Below are 16,533 nucleotides of genomic sequence, written 5' to 3' on the forward strand. Positions count from 1 at the left end.
AGGGGATACAGGAGGTTGGCAGCATGCCACAAAAGAGTCTTCAGCTGTTTGAACTTCTAGCCCTCATTTCCAAAGCCTCCATCCAGCACTATGACAGCTGAAGGGAAACTTCCCATATCTTCAGGCCTGATTGATTGCACAACAAGGTCTGCCCTTAGCATTATTGCTCTAAGGATGGATGGAAAATAAGATTTTACATGCTTGTAAATTATTTCAATACCTCAATATCTTTGTTAAAAGAAAGGTGTATATATGTGTGTAAGGAATTGTGCACATACCCTGATGTGAAGTCACACATGGGCTTTTTGGTTTTATTCTAGGGTAATTCATAATTATTATGGAGTAATTATTATTCCTGCAAGAAATCTCTTGCAGGAATCCATTCATAGTTAGTTCTGTTCAAATAGAATTTACAGAAGTCTTTTAGAAATAACAGTAGAAATTTAAAGACGATAACAAGCATAAGAGAAAGTTGATAAAAGAAACAAAATCTTAATTGAGGACTGTCATCTAGCAAATAAACTGATGAAATCAGCAGTCACTGAGCTTATCAACCAGTAGGTTCTAAAACACATTAGATATTTTACTGTTAAAATTTACACATATTTTGCCCATGTAGAGAAAATTGATGTAAAATTAAATATTTCCATGGAAATCCACTTAAATGCCACCATGGATATCAGATCAATGTCTCAACCTTCACAGGAAGATAGGCTGCAAAGAATCTTCTTCTTACCCTGCCATGGATGACACTAAACAATCTTCAGTCTAATACATCTTTCTATTAGCATTTCCTCTTCACCCATCACTTTGACCTCCAATACTTGGCCTGTGACCTGAAGAGGAGTTTTTTTGAGGGAGTGTTATGTGGGAAGTGTGCTTGAGTGACATATTTCAAATTTCAAAAATCTATTATATGTCCCAATTGCCAGTAGAGTTTGTCACTACTTTAAATCTTAGTTCTCATTGAGCTCAGGAAGTGTTGGCTGATGTGGAACTGACGTTCCTGACAGAAAGAACAACAGAGCTGTGGGAAGGCCCATCCTGGGCTGCTGCCAGAAACAATATAGCCACATTACTGCTGCTCTCTGTACAGATTAATTAGCTCTGTCGAGAAGAAAGTGTCACACTGTGCTAACATGGCTACCTTTGCTCTGCAGCTTAAACTAACTCGATTAGATCTGATGTAGATACCTTTAGATAAAGTGCGGTTTCTTTATCTTTGGACTACATGAAGGTAAAATGACTTATTCCACAGTACTAATTATTTCTGGCAAGTTATGGTCAGTGTTAATCAGTGACACATAGCAGATGCTTTGTGATGGTATCATCTTGCTCTTACTTGTATCCACCTGTTCAGAGGAAAACAGCTGACCTGTAAAGTCATTTCCCAGCTCTGCTGATGCACATATGGAGCATTGCTACTCATTTCTCAACTCCAATAGTGGTGTCACTCTTTCAGTCTCAGGAGCTCGGTAACTGCTAAGTCCATAATCCAAACAAGATCTTTCTGGTCAGGGTCTGCTCTCTTCTCCCTGAGGACATGCATTCTTGTGTGCATACTTGTCAGCTTGCACAGTAAATGGAGAGTTTTTACTCACTTTGTTGTTTCTTGAATTGTCTTCTTTCTGTTACCGGGAGCACTGTTACAGCCATTTAAATATTTGGCTTCAGAACTAAGATGATTTTGGACACAATCACTGTGGAATCCAGAGTTTCTCTGTGGGCATCTCATGATGAAGCTTATTAAAAGTATTTCTTTGTATTGCTGTACACATACCAAGCCTGTACATATAATCCTGATACAAGGCCCAAATTTGTGACGCTGTGCCAGAAAAAAACCAGTAATATCTGTAAAGGAGAGAGAGAGAGCACATCACCTGGCAAGTCACAGTTAAACATGAACTCTGATGTACAATGGTAACTGCTAATTGGGTGTTATGAGGTAAATGCCTAAGGGAAGCTGCCCTCACCAAACAAGTAAGTCAAGAGGCCAATCCTTGTTGGCAGGGAAGTTCTAAGTGTTAGAACTCATGTGAAACAGCCGTAGGGAAATGAATCATACAACTGAAGGTTGCTTGAAAATGTCTGTCACTGCTCTGAGTTCGTGTGCAGCACAGAGAGCAAATTCCATTTCAAGTTACTGGAGTAAGAGGAAATTTTTGAATAATCATCACTATATAATGACCTAGATGACAATGGGTAGGTTAAAAATAAGAAATGCCTTTTTGAATTTAAGGGAAATGAGAGTGGCCTTCCTCTGGGAATCAGGGAAAAAATTGAATGTGAGGAAGAGAATGTCCAATTTTAGACCTGATTATCCTCTCCTTTTGCAGTCTTGCACAGTCAGTAGCACATTTTCAAAGGGATGTGAAGTGCTATCATTCAGATTTTTTAAGGCTACCACTCTTGCCCTGACTTCCCTGGTGTGAGCCCCCCCTCGAGGTCAGCATAACAGAGACTCCAGTTTTGACCTTTCTGGCTTTAGATTTATTTTAATATCCCCATTTTAGGAGAGACAATTGAGCAGCCAGTGGCAAACTGTCCACAATTTCACAGCTGACAAGTGTTGCATGATGGAGAACTGGATTAATGATGTTTCTATAACACCATTTTCAGAGACTGAAATATTTGCAAAGAAAACTGCTTATGAATTGGAAAGTATAATTGACAGTTCCCAGGATATTTTATGTTCTCCCTGTCTCAATGAATGATACCAGAAGATACCATTTTCCCAGACAAATTACATTAGAAATCTCTACTCCAAGAGAAATGTCTGGGCAGTAGGAATATGTGGAGTTACAAGGAGTCATGGTCATGATCTCACGACTCCTTTTAACTTCATGATTTTCTTCTCCTGATCTCACAACTATCTGTACATCCAGAAAAAGTGAGAGAGACTGAGCCAGCAAGAGTCTCTCTGGATTCCCTGGTGGTTCCCATTATCTTTACAGTTCAAACACACTCCCTGGTCTGCAGGCTGATGAAATAAGTTAATTTTCTTCTGTAAATGATATAATTGGGACTGCTGATTGATGGCATTAGAACGTTTCATTGCAATAATTTTTAATATAAAAATATCTGCAGCTGACATGGCTATCCAAAGGCAGCAGATTTCATTTATCACTTCCTTGCATTCTGTTCACAGGAATGGACAGGCCACTGAAATGTGTCTATGGTCTTTAAGTGCATTAAGATGAACATTCTTCTGGACATTGGAATAATACAGAGTTTTCCTCCTGTAACTTGATGAAAGTTGGTTTTTTACCACAAACTGTGGCTTAAGGGGGCTTCTGTGACTCCGTCTTTTGTGAAGTCTCCAGCTGACCTGATATCACGTAGCTTGGTAAACTAGAAAATATTTACCAAAAATAGCAATTGGAGGTGAAAAAGTAGTGCCTTGGAAGATTTTGGTGTGTTTTGCCTTTGCCATTACTTCTGTGGAGTTGAGAGGTGCCCACAATGCTGTGAAAATTGAATAGTTTTCAAATAACCACTGAACACAATTATAATGAAAAATGGAGGATTACACTGCTTCAAAAGGATTTGCATCAGTGAGCCTGAAGAATCTGACCCAAGCTTTTAAAATGCTTCCCTAATTAAAAAAAAAAAAGTTAAAATCTGCAAGCTGTAAATAAATGTATATATTTCCTTCTGAGCTATCTCTTCAGCTTTCAGAGTAGCATAAATAATTCCCCTTTGTTTTTTTTTTTTTTTTTTCCTGTTGCGTTTCTATTTTCTGGTTTTCAAAGGGTGTTCCCCATCCAGTCTTTGTTATTTATGGAGATTGATCATATTTATTCTTTGTACTTAGCTTAATGACACCAGCACACTTAACCTGTGAGCCTGGACTGTTTTGGCTGGACAGAAATTTGGCTGAAGTTGTCATTAAGGTTTCAGAATGGATGTAGGACAGGGAATTGGCACCATTCTGCTGCCACTGCTGAGAGCTGAGGGAGGGTCCTTGCACGTTGTCACTCTCAGGAGAAAGCTGCCACTAAGGCATAGGAATAGGTGCCCCACATTTCACATTTCCTCCTTCTTTAGCTTTCTATATGGAAATGTTGGTTTTGCCCAATTGCAATCCTTTACATTTCCCTTTCCGGTGTGGTGCCATGCCTTCTTCCAGACATATCTAAATCTTTTGTCCAGATATACTTTAAACTGGATAATTCCATTTTATCTCTTACTTCCTATGTGCCCATCAAGCACAGCTGTTCTGTAATGAGATTTGAAGTGATATACATAGGAACTGTGTCCTTCAAGGGATGAATTTAAAATTCACAGTTATCTCAGGAAAACTTTGAGCTCAGCAAGGGTCACATCTGACACCTTCAAGAACCTGCCATATCCCTGCCTGGCTGTGAACCTGTGATGTGATTTATTTGATTAACATAAGCAAGAGAACAAGCCATTGAGAGAAAAAGACTTTTCTTATACTGCAAACAGGCTGAATTGAACCTAAAATATTTGACAGTCCAACAGTTATTTGACTAAATAGAACAATCTCAGCCATGCTAATATCTTCCATGTTTGGACACTAACTTTTAGGGGGCCTGGTTTTCACCCAATGTCTACCAAAGACCTTTTAAACTAACATTGCATTTGTCCCATGCAGTGCTGGGACAAGCGTGCCTGTCCCAAACAGATCCTGGGAAAGACATACTGTGATAATTTGTCTGCAGTTGATTTCCTACAGAATAAACAATTTTCCCTGAATCCATATGGTTAGCAAAATACATTGTTAGCAGAATTACTGTATACTGTGGCTGTGATAACACATACTACAAGTTGTCATTTGTAATCATCACTGTTTCAACTGACTGTCTGTTCCTGGTTCATCTGTTGAAAGAGGGTAAGGAAAAAAATTCCATATCATCTTGCTTTAACCTCAAAAGGACAGGATGGTACCATCAAGCAATTACAGGAGCTTGACTTCTTTTCAACTGTAAGGAATTTTTTTAAAGTTTAAAAACAACTAATATATGAGTAAGAAAAAAATCCATGCAGAATTATAAAACAGCAAAATAATTGAAAAGCAATATCTCTTTAAGGAATGTGGAGAAGTGACATTTATCTACAAGTTCATAAATTCCAAAATTAGTACTACATGTTGAATTTTTAATATCTAATAAGAGATTTGTTCTGAATAGATATTTTGATGTATTGCCTTAAGAAAAAGAAGGTTATAAGTGAAAGAAATGGTTATCCACTGCTAGCATCTGCTCTCCTTTTACACATCACTTCCTTTTCTTTGCACAGCTCCTCTCTCCTGCTGCTTCATCAGAGTGCATCAGAAGGTATTCTCTTTAGAAAGAACTAGGCAGTTTACCTGTCACGGCAGATGGAAGCATCACCACCTGAGGACAAATGCTACAACTGTGTCCCTTTCTTTTCCTGGTCATGGATAACAGAGGTGATGGGGGCTGCAGAATGTGGCATGGGCACTGTGGGATATTGGGTACCCTCCCATGGTCAAGTCAGTCTTTAAACCACACAGGTATATCTATTCATATAATAGACATAATATAGGCCATTTTCCCCTAAATAAAATTATAGGAAGATATTAAGTATTATATAATAAACATACATAAAAATACTTCCTTTCAGTGCTGTTTACTAGTTTGCAGATAATTCCAAATCCAATTCATATCTTAGCTCTTTTATATCCTGCAGTATAAACATATTTATCAAAATAAATGCATTTATGCTGCAAGGCCATGTTTATAGCAGTGTATAACTTTGCTAAATTTAATGTGTTTGGGCACACATTTTTCATGTTGAATGTTTGACTCGGGAAATTATTTTTTTAATGGTTTGGCCGTTTCTAAAAATGAAGTTAAGGAAAAATATTGTTGTTTCTTCTTTGCATCTGACAAAAAGATCACTGGACTTTCTTCAGAAGTTGGAATGGTATCAATCATTTTAACTATTCAGGATATTTGTTATCGTAGTAGACAGATATGTTTACAGTTTTTGAAAAAATCATCTTGGTTTTTCTGGTTTCCAAGATTCTAAAGAATTTGATTTCTAACATGCCAAGAAGAATACAAGACAAATGGTCAGTGGGCTGTTTTGAATACTCCCCTTGGATTGAGCACACTTTAAGCTCATATAGCTCCTGCATGGTGACTGGATAGGATGTGTGGCATCCCTAGAGCAGAGGAGATTTTTAAAAAATTATTATTATTTTTCAAAAAGAGTTCTAAAATACTGTGAGAACGGCACATTCTATAGAGGAAAATAATAATTGTCAGTCAGTGCATTTAAATCAGCAATACTCACCTACCCAAGGATGAACACCAAAAGAGAAGGGCAGAGTTCGTCCATTGCTGTGAAAACAAGCACAACCCATGTGAGGAAGCCCCAGCATTCCTGTGCTTTTTGTGTGAAGCAGATCCTTTAGAAGATCACGGTCTTTGATCATGTCACTCAATACTGTATCTTAAAGTGTGAATAAGTTAGCAAAATGCTCAAATTGCCTTTTGTTGCATTGCTTGACTGCACAGCCTTACCTTCACAGCCTTACAGAAATGATTCATTTTTTTACCATTGTTTCTGTATGAGTGTAATGTAAATAGCAAAATTATCAATTTTTTTGATACGTTGAAATACTACATGCCACCATTTTTAATTTGCATGAGTCATCATTTCTCAGGAAAACCAAAGAATAATTTTTTTTTTTCTGATAACACATATTTATGTGTTTTCTTTACATTTAGGTCTTTATCAGTTTCCTAGAATTGAGTTTTCTCTGTAATTCTGAAAGCCTTTATGACACAGAAAAAAAAAATCTTTTTGTTACATAAGAAGAAAGAAACTTTTTCAGAGATAAGAATGGATAAATCTTCAGGTTATTTATGTTGATAAACACTGCACAAGTACTTTGCAGCTAAAAGTTGAAATAAAACCTCTGAAAATTGGATGATGGTAGGTGGGAAGACACCTCTGCAAAGCTCTGCAAGTGCTTCTATTACTGTAAATGAAAGCAATTGTGGTGTTTCAGAACTTGGTGAGACGACTGAAATTTTATGATTTGATCTCAGAGTGCCAAATGTTGATTTGTTTCCACAGGCACTCCAAACTCTTCCACTGACTTTAGTGGGGTTGTTCCATGTTCACTAATGACACTAATGTGGTCTGAGGTCTCTTTCCCTGACTGAGAGGTCAGTGAAAAAGGCACTGGCTGCAGCCTGGATGACACATGCAGGACAGGAAGGCCCCTTGTCTTTAGAGGAAAATGTGCAAAAAGACCCATATCTTTGAGGCCAAGTGTGAATGTGGCAACAATGAATGAGAATCTTTCAGTCTTCTTTCATCGTCCTATGATAGTCTTATTTATTTTTTTTATCCACAGACTGAAGCAGAAAATGGAGTAGCTTCTTGTGCCTAAATCAGATTCTGCCTCTGTCTCTCAGACTTGCTGTAGGAAATGCAATATACAGAAGTGCTATGGGTTTGCATACTTTATAATTTTAGAGCTTTTCCTTTCCCCCGCTAACAGAGGTAAGAAAAAACTACGTCTGCCACAAGAACAACCCAAAATCTGTCATGAGACTTAAGTGCAGCTTTGTGGAGCCATCATGCTGGTTTAGATAATACAGATCTGTATGCAGATAAGTACTATACCATATGACCTACAACTGATCTATGCTAACTGCTACAGAAATGTAGGCTTGTTTTAAGGTGCAGGCCAAGCCATAATAAATGAGAAGTAGAACTGGAATAATGCCATAGCAATGCCTCAGGAACTCCTTGGCATAGATGGACTTAGATGCAAATTACTCCAACAGTTAATTTGCAGAGCACTGTAAATAGGATGATTAAATACAAGCCATGCTTTTGAAATTAGTATGCATATAAAATTAGTGTGACACTGTATTTGAGAAGTTATAAATGCATTTTTATAGGAGGAAAAAACCCCATGACCCATACTTCCCTGAATTTTAGTTACTTGGTTTCAGATTTCTGTTTAAACAGTTAAAGATGAAAGTTAGAAGTCACGAGGAGACAACTTCAGCTGGTCTGCATCTTTGTCTTCTGTCTCCCTCTGACTGTAGTGGTCATCTTTATAAAACAGTGCTATTATCTCTGTAGGAAAAATTGTCATGAGCCTGTGAGCCTCTGCATCAGTTATCTGAGGGTGACTAATTTGGGAGTTGAGCTGTTCCGCATTATAATTCACTGGAATATGGCAAAATTAATCACCTACCAGTATTCTTTGTTCTATTCTCTGTTCTACCAAAGAAAAAAAATGCAAGCATGAAATTTAAAAATTCATTTGCTGCACTTTTAATAATATTGAAAAGCATGTTCACACTCATGGTTGTTCTTATGATGCATTGTTCTGATGGGTTCAGATTTGCACATAGCAATATTTGCACAGAATAAATTCTCTTTCTTCTATTAGTTTCATTAAAGGGGGAGAGTTTACTTTCCTGAATCTGAGCAGGAAGTGGATAATACCAAATCTATTGTTCTCTGTGAATAAAGCCAAGTAAATAAGTAATAACTGTGGCTTTAATCATGCTTAAAGAATTCAGGTGAAGAGGGAAGTTATGCCTTAGGAAAAAGTAAAGAAATTTCCAAAGCACTTTACTGACAAGGTGGATGAATGAGTGGAGAAATAAATATTAATAGCCAATTTTAGATAGGATTGAGAATCACTTTCCAGGGTCAAAATCTGCTTGCTGCAACTTTTGTTAGAGCATCAGATTACTGGACTCATGCCAGTGCTTCAGGAATGCGGCCAACTAAAAATCACATGGCAATCAGTTGTTGACCCTTAGCACAAAGAAATGGCTGTGCTGGGCAGGCAGTGCTGGCAGTTATAGTGGAAAGATGCAAATGTGCCTTTCAACCACACGGAGGGCTGCAGATATATAAATGTAACACACTTTCTTTGACAGGAAATCTTACAAAGAGAAGGGATCCACTGTTCTAGGTGCTGTGTGAGGGCAGAGCTGAAAGAGTCAGCTCTCAGTAAAATGAGGCTGTACAGGCTGGGCAGGTAATTGTGCAGAACTAGACATAGGATGGCTGTGCTCTCTTCTCTTGCAGGTAGTAAAATTAGGATTTGTGCTAATTATGGAAAAAGATACCGAACAAAATAAAAATTCTGGTTTCTCTTACATTAGTGCAAATATGGGATAACCTGGTCACTATTTAAAGTGTTTGGCTCGGGAATATTTCTGCAGGGCTGGTTAGGACATGCACATATCTTCTGATCTCATTCCACCCACAATCAGGGATGTGTGGTGAATCTGTTTCCATAGAAAGGAAATCTATATGTAGATTCCAGGAAGGACCGTGGTTCACTTCCAGTCAGCTCCTAATCTGGACAGCTGGGGATAAGGATCTCACAGGACTTTGAAACATATAGTGATGCCTTTGCAACATGTAGTGGTGCTTTGCATCACCAAGGACTCTATTCTATCATTGTCAGCTTTTCCTAATAGGACAACGTGAGGTCAACATTTTACTGAGATCCTTCTGAGGATTTAAATAGCAAGGTTGGTTCGAATGCAAGAGTTCTTATGAAACCATTTTATTATTCTTTGACTTAACCACCAGCACCTTAGTATGAATTTTACAGAAAAATGTACTACATGGTAGAGTTGAAATAGAGGGTTAAAACCCCCCGAAAATCCCACCTGATCCTCATCCCACCTCATCTGGTCTAAGTAAATGAAGAGCTCTCTGAATGTGAGCTGTTTTACAGCAGCTGAAAATTTGGATTTATGCAGGTTTTTATAATGACAAACTTAGACTGCTTTCTCACAATAATTTTTTTGTGCTCCTTCAGATACCTGTTTTTGACAAAAACTGTGCATTTTGTTAGTTTTTTTCATTTTTGTCTATTGCATTTTTACTCGTCATAGTTCACTGCACTGTCATGCCTCCCACGCCGTGTTGAACTGATGAATTAGATTGTGTTTCACCTTCTTCTCCTTTTAAGTGGCCTCTACTAATCCTTTCTGGTCATGGCTGTTGCCTCTGAGACACCCACTTTTGCTGTATATTTTGCTTTTGGCTTAGTTTGCAGTTCCTTCACAGGACACTCTTGCTTTTCAAGTAGGGCAGGCATGACACCTACAGCAGGTTACAACAGTGTCCTGGCTTTGGTTTTCTGCCTGATTTGGTTGTGAGTTGGCGTTCTAGCACTTGTACCTGGCAATTGATCAAGGAGAGTTAAAAAAGATTCTCTCCACTCCATGACTCTGATCTGAATTTGTAATTGTTTATGTCTAAAACTCTAATCCCTTAATTAAACTTAGACTAGATTATTCCATCTTTCCTGGGCTTGCTGTTTCATTAGCTTGGCTGCTATTTACCCAGTATGTTACCCAACTTCTGCTTCATATTAAATTACAAGTGTTTTTCCTAGAATGGCTTCTATCTGCAAGGCTGCAATGTCACTGAACCTTTGAATTTATTTTGTCTTCTTGACCTCGCTGGTTGTGTTTGAGGATTTTTATTCTTTCTCTTTCACGTATTCATAGTGGTACAAACCCTCAGTATATCCTTTGTGCTGACCTCATCAGCTCATATTATTATGGCATGTTAAACATTTTCAGATTTTTTAACATTTCCCAAACTATTAAATGGACTGTTTCTAGGTATTTGCTTCTCAGTATTTTAACATCTCTAGGAGACATAGATTGGGTAATGCTAAGGTTTTTTACTACCAATAAAGTTATTTTTTATCCTAATATTTACTGTAAAACTTTAAATAGTAATGCATCCAGTTAGGTTCCTATTATTTCATTTTCATAGGTTGGATGTAAAAAATATCTGTAGCTATATATCTTTCTTTATATTTTACCTTTTTTTTTTTTAATAACAAAATTTCACAGTAATATCAGTCCAAACTTAAAGTAAACACCCACACTACTTTGGAGTCAATATCACCTTCCTGGGAATATAAATTTCTACATGTATATACATAAATATTAGTATAAATACTGGTCTAAAAGAACATTTGTACAGTAAGCACTTGAATAGAAGCAAAAACAAAGGGTGTTTGAGAAGAACAGTTGTTATATTTATTCTTTTAATAGATTTTATGCATTTATTCCCTCATATTAGTTTGATTTTGATAAATCTGAAAGTTGTCTAAGAAGTAAATGTGTCCAGTCAGTCAGTGTTCCTGCAGTTCAGCTTGCAATTTCTGTCACCTTTTGAAGTTGGCCTTTGTAATAGAATCATACTTACTGTTGGTCTTTTTTCTCCTTTCACAAAGAGAAACAAAAATAATTCACTCTGGTTTGTCAAAAGCTTGGAAGCAAAGCAAGCAAAACTTGTTATGAGGAAGAATTACAGAATAACTTTGGATATTTTTCTGCATTGTTGCATTTTATCTTAGAGAAACTGTCTTGGTGTTTTGTGCAGTCTTTGAGGGAGCAAAAATTATTGAATTGAGATTTCAGTCATATGAAATAATTTATCTAGTGAAGAACTGAAATGATCTTCCATAGTTCTAGCAGATAGCTATAACTGCAGCAAAAGGATATCTTAATTCATTATTTTGTGTTTAAAGAAATTTTGTCAAGCGAAGCTCTGTTTTTTGAAATAAAATATGTAGGTGCCTTTTTTTAGTAGATGCTCCATTCAGGTAAGGGGAGAAACCTCTGAATGAAAGGTCAAAGAGCAGAGAAATTTAAAACAAGGCTGTTGGGACACAGAGGCTTAGTTGGGCAGTTCTAAGCATTGGTACATTGTTTGTGCTATCACTGCCCATCTCAGCAACAGGAATGGTGACTTCTGTGCCTTTTCTGAGATGTCCAGTTCATGTGAGGGTGTGACTCCAGTTCATTGTCTGCCTTTCAGTGCTGAAAACATCTACCTTTTAGGTGCAGAAAGGTTTCTTTGGATCTCCTCTATTACTTGTTTTAACTGGAGACTCTTTAGGTTGGTGTTATTCAAGTGAAAATCTGGTCAGTTCCTTATTGATTTGTTGCTGCAATAACTGTAGGAACTATCAGTGATTTTTGAGCATTTGCTGAAAAAGTCAGGAATGAACAAAGTTACCTGGGTGCTAGGGTCAAAAAAAAAAGAAAAAAGGGAAGATGGTATGGAACAGGAGAAGAGAAAGTTTGCAGTTGAAAACTTTAAAGCATTAAGGTTAAGTCTGTCATTCAATGGAAGGGTTGTATAATATTAGATTTAGGTTAAGAAAGATCTTTCTTGGTTTGCCTCAGGTCAAAACAAACCAAGAACACCCTAGAATACAAATACATTCTTTATTGTATATAACATGAAGTGGTCTGGAAACAGGAAATCCATTAAATCAGATGTGTTTTGAATTCTACAATGAATGGAAAAAAAAATACACAGTACCACAAGACAAAGGAATGGAAAGGAAACTTAAGGTTTGATAAGCTGCTAAAGAAAACACAATTTTAAAACTCTGTCTACATTATATATATATGTGTGTGTGTGTGTGTATAAAATCTTTCAGATGCTTCACAACTTTTCTTGCTGTAATTAAAACTCACAATTTTTGTAGGAAGTTATCTAGCAGGACTGCGAGGTCTGTAATATTGAAAAGGCTTTTTTAACATTTGTGAGAAATAGGAGGTGTTAAAGCAAAAGCAACACCCATTTGAGGCATTCAAAAATAATATAAAAAAAATCAGTTTATATTCACACTATCAATGTGTTGATTTAATTTAAAGAATGTGTAGTGCTTTTTTTTTTTTGCTAATGTAATTAGAGCTTCTGGATAATAATTGTATTATTGTGATTACCACCAAATTAAAAAAAAAAAATAAAACCAAATACCATTACTTGTAAAATACCTTGATGTCGTTTTCTTGCTTTTCACAGGTACTGAGGTCTTCCCAGGAGTGCTGTGTTTGAGAGTTTAAAAGCATTTTCAAGTTGTTCAGCGAAAATGCTGAATCCCTTAGCCCTGGGGTGATGTTCACCCGTATCTTCACTCCAGGTGATGATGAGACATAGATCTGCATGAGCCCTTCTGCAAACTTTTTGTTTTGTGGTTTCTGTAGAAGGAAACTCGGGTGTCTGCTTCACGTATATCCTCCAACAGGTGGCTGATCTGAAGTATTAAAAGAGCAGGAGTGGCTTTCCGTACAGGTGCACTTTCTTTAGAGCACCAAACAATTCCACTGTGCCCCACAGGCAGCACATCAACTTTTTTATATGGCTTGAATATAAGGAAACTCCAGCATGTAACCCAAATCCAACAGTTAGGTGTAAAAATTGAGACCTCTTCATGTTATGTGTTTACATCAAATATAGGTTTTTTGTTAGTATGAATTGCATTTTGTGTCATTATTAAGTCTTCCTCAGTTACTGGTTTATTATTATTCACCTTGAAAGTGTGCCTTTATTTTCAAAAAGCTACATATAAATGTGTATTTGTAGATGGCAACCACAATCAAAACAGTCTTTGCTGATGCCTTATCAGCATTTTAATGATGGATTATTATTTTCTTAGCCAGAAATAATAATGTTAACATCCTGAAAATGAAATTGCTTTTGCCGGTAGCTCAGGAAATGAAGGGAAATGAATGTTGACTGTATGTTCTCATGGGCTGGAAAGATCCTATCATGATATGCTGTGATAAAAATCTGGAATACATTTGGCACAATTTTAGAGAATTATAGTCAAAAAGCAGATAACTGTGGACCTGAATAGAAGCAAGCAGAAGTAAAACAAATCATCTGTATTTGAGAGAGACTGAGTTTTTTACTGCTGCTAGATTAACTTGTTAAAGTAAAGTGTTCCCTATTATGTATGGCACTTGGTTCAGCTGGAGTGCAAGTGATGTGAAACAGGGTTCAAGGAGCAATGGACTTGAGTTCCACAAGTACATCTGATTTTCCTTCGCAGGCAGAGATGGCTAAAATTGTCTGATCACATCTGTACATACACACACAGACACAAACACACACACACACATCCTTCTTCCTCTATCTCTGTATGTATATAAAAGTTATTTTCCCACTTCAGAACCTTTCTCTGTTTTTAAAAATATATATATTTTTTCTATTCTACGAACTGCCTCAGAAGAAAATATTTCTAGCTAGGACATATCAGAAGTTTCATGTGCCTCTATTCTGTCTACAATGTATCTTTGAGAATTAGATACATTTTTCTTGTCTGACATTCTAGATATCCTATTTTCCTTTTTTTTTTTTTTTTTTTCCTGAAGCAGAATTTACATGTAAAAGTTAGTATTTTGATCAAAGTCTGTTTTGAGCTTCTTTCCTTGTGGCTAGCAGCTGATCAAATATTGCTGCCAAGTCAAACAATAGAGCACTGATTCTTTCACTCTCCTACTGTTTTTCTGGATCTGAAAGCATCTTGGAAATACTCTGACCTTTGTTCAGAAGTTTGTAACCTGGTAGCAGAGGCTAAGTAGATTTGGATGGCCTCTGAGTGCAGAGAGCTCTGAATGTAGGACTGTAACCTTTCCAGCAGTAAGAAATCACGCACGACCAGAGCCCCACCTCTGGCTCCTTCAGCCTTGTGTTGGCTGTCTAGCAGTTGAGTGCTTTTGGGGCATGTTAGCCCTTCTCAGAACAGGTCTGGGTGTCTGTGGCAACCTGGGTGTGAAGAGACTGTGTGGGCTGCAAACAGCTCTAGTCGCCTACACGTTCATCACTCTTTAGGTGGTGACAACTTTTGTTGAAGTCAGTAGTAAAGCTGCAAGTCTGTAAAAGTTTTCAGATCAAGTCTAGCTCATTTGTAAAACAGACATTCTATGTCTCTTGTATTCGGTACCTTAATTCCACCCAAGGGGTAAAGTAACAAAAATCTATTTTTGACCTCCCTTGACACCTGCTTGAAGTCTGGTAATTCCGTTGGTGTTGCAGCCAGAGTTCCTGCATGTAGCAAGGTGAAGATATTACAGCCACAGTCAGTCGTGGCTCTGAGATGCTCTGAAAAAAACCTGAAAATATGTGTTTGCGACTGTAGCTTTCAAGGCTTGTTTGCTGAGCAACTTTCCATGCTGAATATCACATCCTTAAGAGGTTTTGTCTTGCTTTAGAAATAAACTCTTTCTCCAGTAAAGAGACTTGCATAAACTAAAGAGTCAGCAGCAACTCTACATTGGAATACTTTTGAAGATTTAAGAGACTGTGGAATATATTGTCACACTCCTGTGTTATAAAGCCCTGGGGTTGTGGTTACAAATAGACACCTGCTGTCATTTTGGAACAACAGTGAGTCTCAGGCTGTCATTCTATAATCTATCCCATCCTCCTCAGTTTTTCAGTTCCACCTTCCTCAAGTACCATAATAACAGAAGTTCTCAGCCTCTGTGCAGGGTATTCTTCTCCATTGCATTGCACAGAAGGGGCTGGTTTTCATTTCCCTGCTTTCCTCCTTTCCTCTTGTTCTCAGGTCATGTCAAGCTGCTCACTCCCAGTTTGCAATCCACCTCTGGTTCCAGTTTGCTTTGCCCAATTGTTATATTTTCAAGTATGAACATATTCTAGGACAACCTTCCCCCCTTGAGCATTGACAAAAATGCTTTCTTATCATCTCTCAGATCACTCATTCAGCACTCTGTGTTCATCAAGGAAAATTGTGATGCTTAAAAGCTTGTGAGCAATTGGCTAAACATGAACTGCTTATCAATTTAACCACCATTATCTCCATGCTTCCTGGGACCCGGTCATCCAGTCCAATCTTATCTGCTTTATTTGCTTGTGACTGTCAGCCCCTATGGACAGGACACACTGTTCTGATTTTGTACAGAGTGAAAAAGAGCTCAGAAGAAACGTTGCAGAACTGGGCCTATACTAGATTATGATTATTTAAGTAATAAGTACAGGAATGACCTTACTTGTTCTAGCCCATATTTTATATCTATCTATATTTTTTTATATCTAGCCCATAGTCTGTGAATGCTGAGTCAAGAGATTGAGTGGTTGGGAGGTTTTTTTAGAGACATGGCGCACATAAATGGGCTGGTGAAGTTGATCAAGTAGTGTGTTTGATGCAAAGTGTAAATTTACTTCCTGGACTCATGTGGAGGATAAATCTGTGCCTCTGATATTTCAGGGTAATTCACATCCTTCAGCAGATCTTCCATTACATACTCAGTGAAATAATATTCTCTCTTCCTGTGGCATGTACATAAAGGAATGAAACATTTGTGATCCTCATTTTAACACCATTACTACATATTTGCATTGTAATAGCAAATTTTTGAGATTTCCAACTTAGATTTAGATCCCGAACATTAATAGTCACAAAATCTCCTCCTCCAGTAAGATTAACATATAGTAAAACCAAGATAACAAAGGGTTATGGAGTGGTCTGTTAATGCCCAGACCCCGAGAAAAATGCAAAGTGTGGGGAATTACTAATTCTGAGCCTCTGAAACTTCTGGCTGATGCTGTAACCACTACTTTACCTATTTGACTACCATCCAGAGAGATTTGGTCTGATACTTGATACGAATTTTCCTTCCAATTTTTCTATACAAAAGTGTTCTGTTTTCAAAGAGAAAACAGATAATTTTAAATGCTTATCATTAATGTTGAACTATATTG

The sequence above is a fragment of the Sturnus vulgaris genome, chromosome 4 (assembly GCF_052056855.1).
Source record: "Sturnus vulgaris isolate bStuVul1 chromosome 4, bStuVul1.hap1, whole genome shotgun sequence".
NCBI classification, from domain to species: domain Eukaryota; kingdom Metazoa; phylum Chordata; class Aves; order Passeriformes; family Sturnidae; genus Sturnus; species Sturnus vulgaris.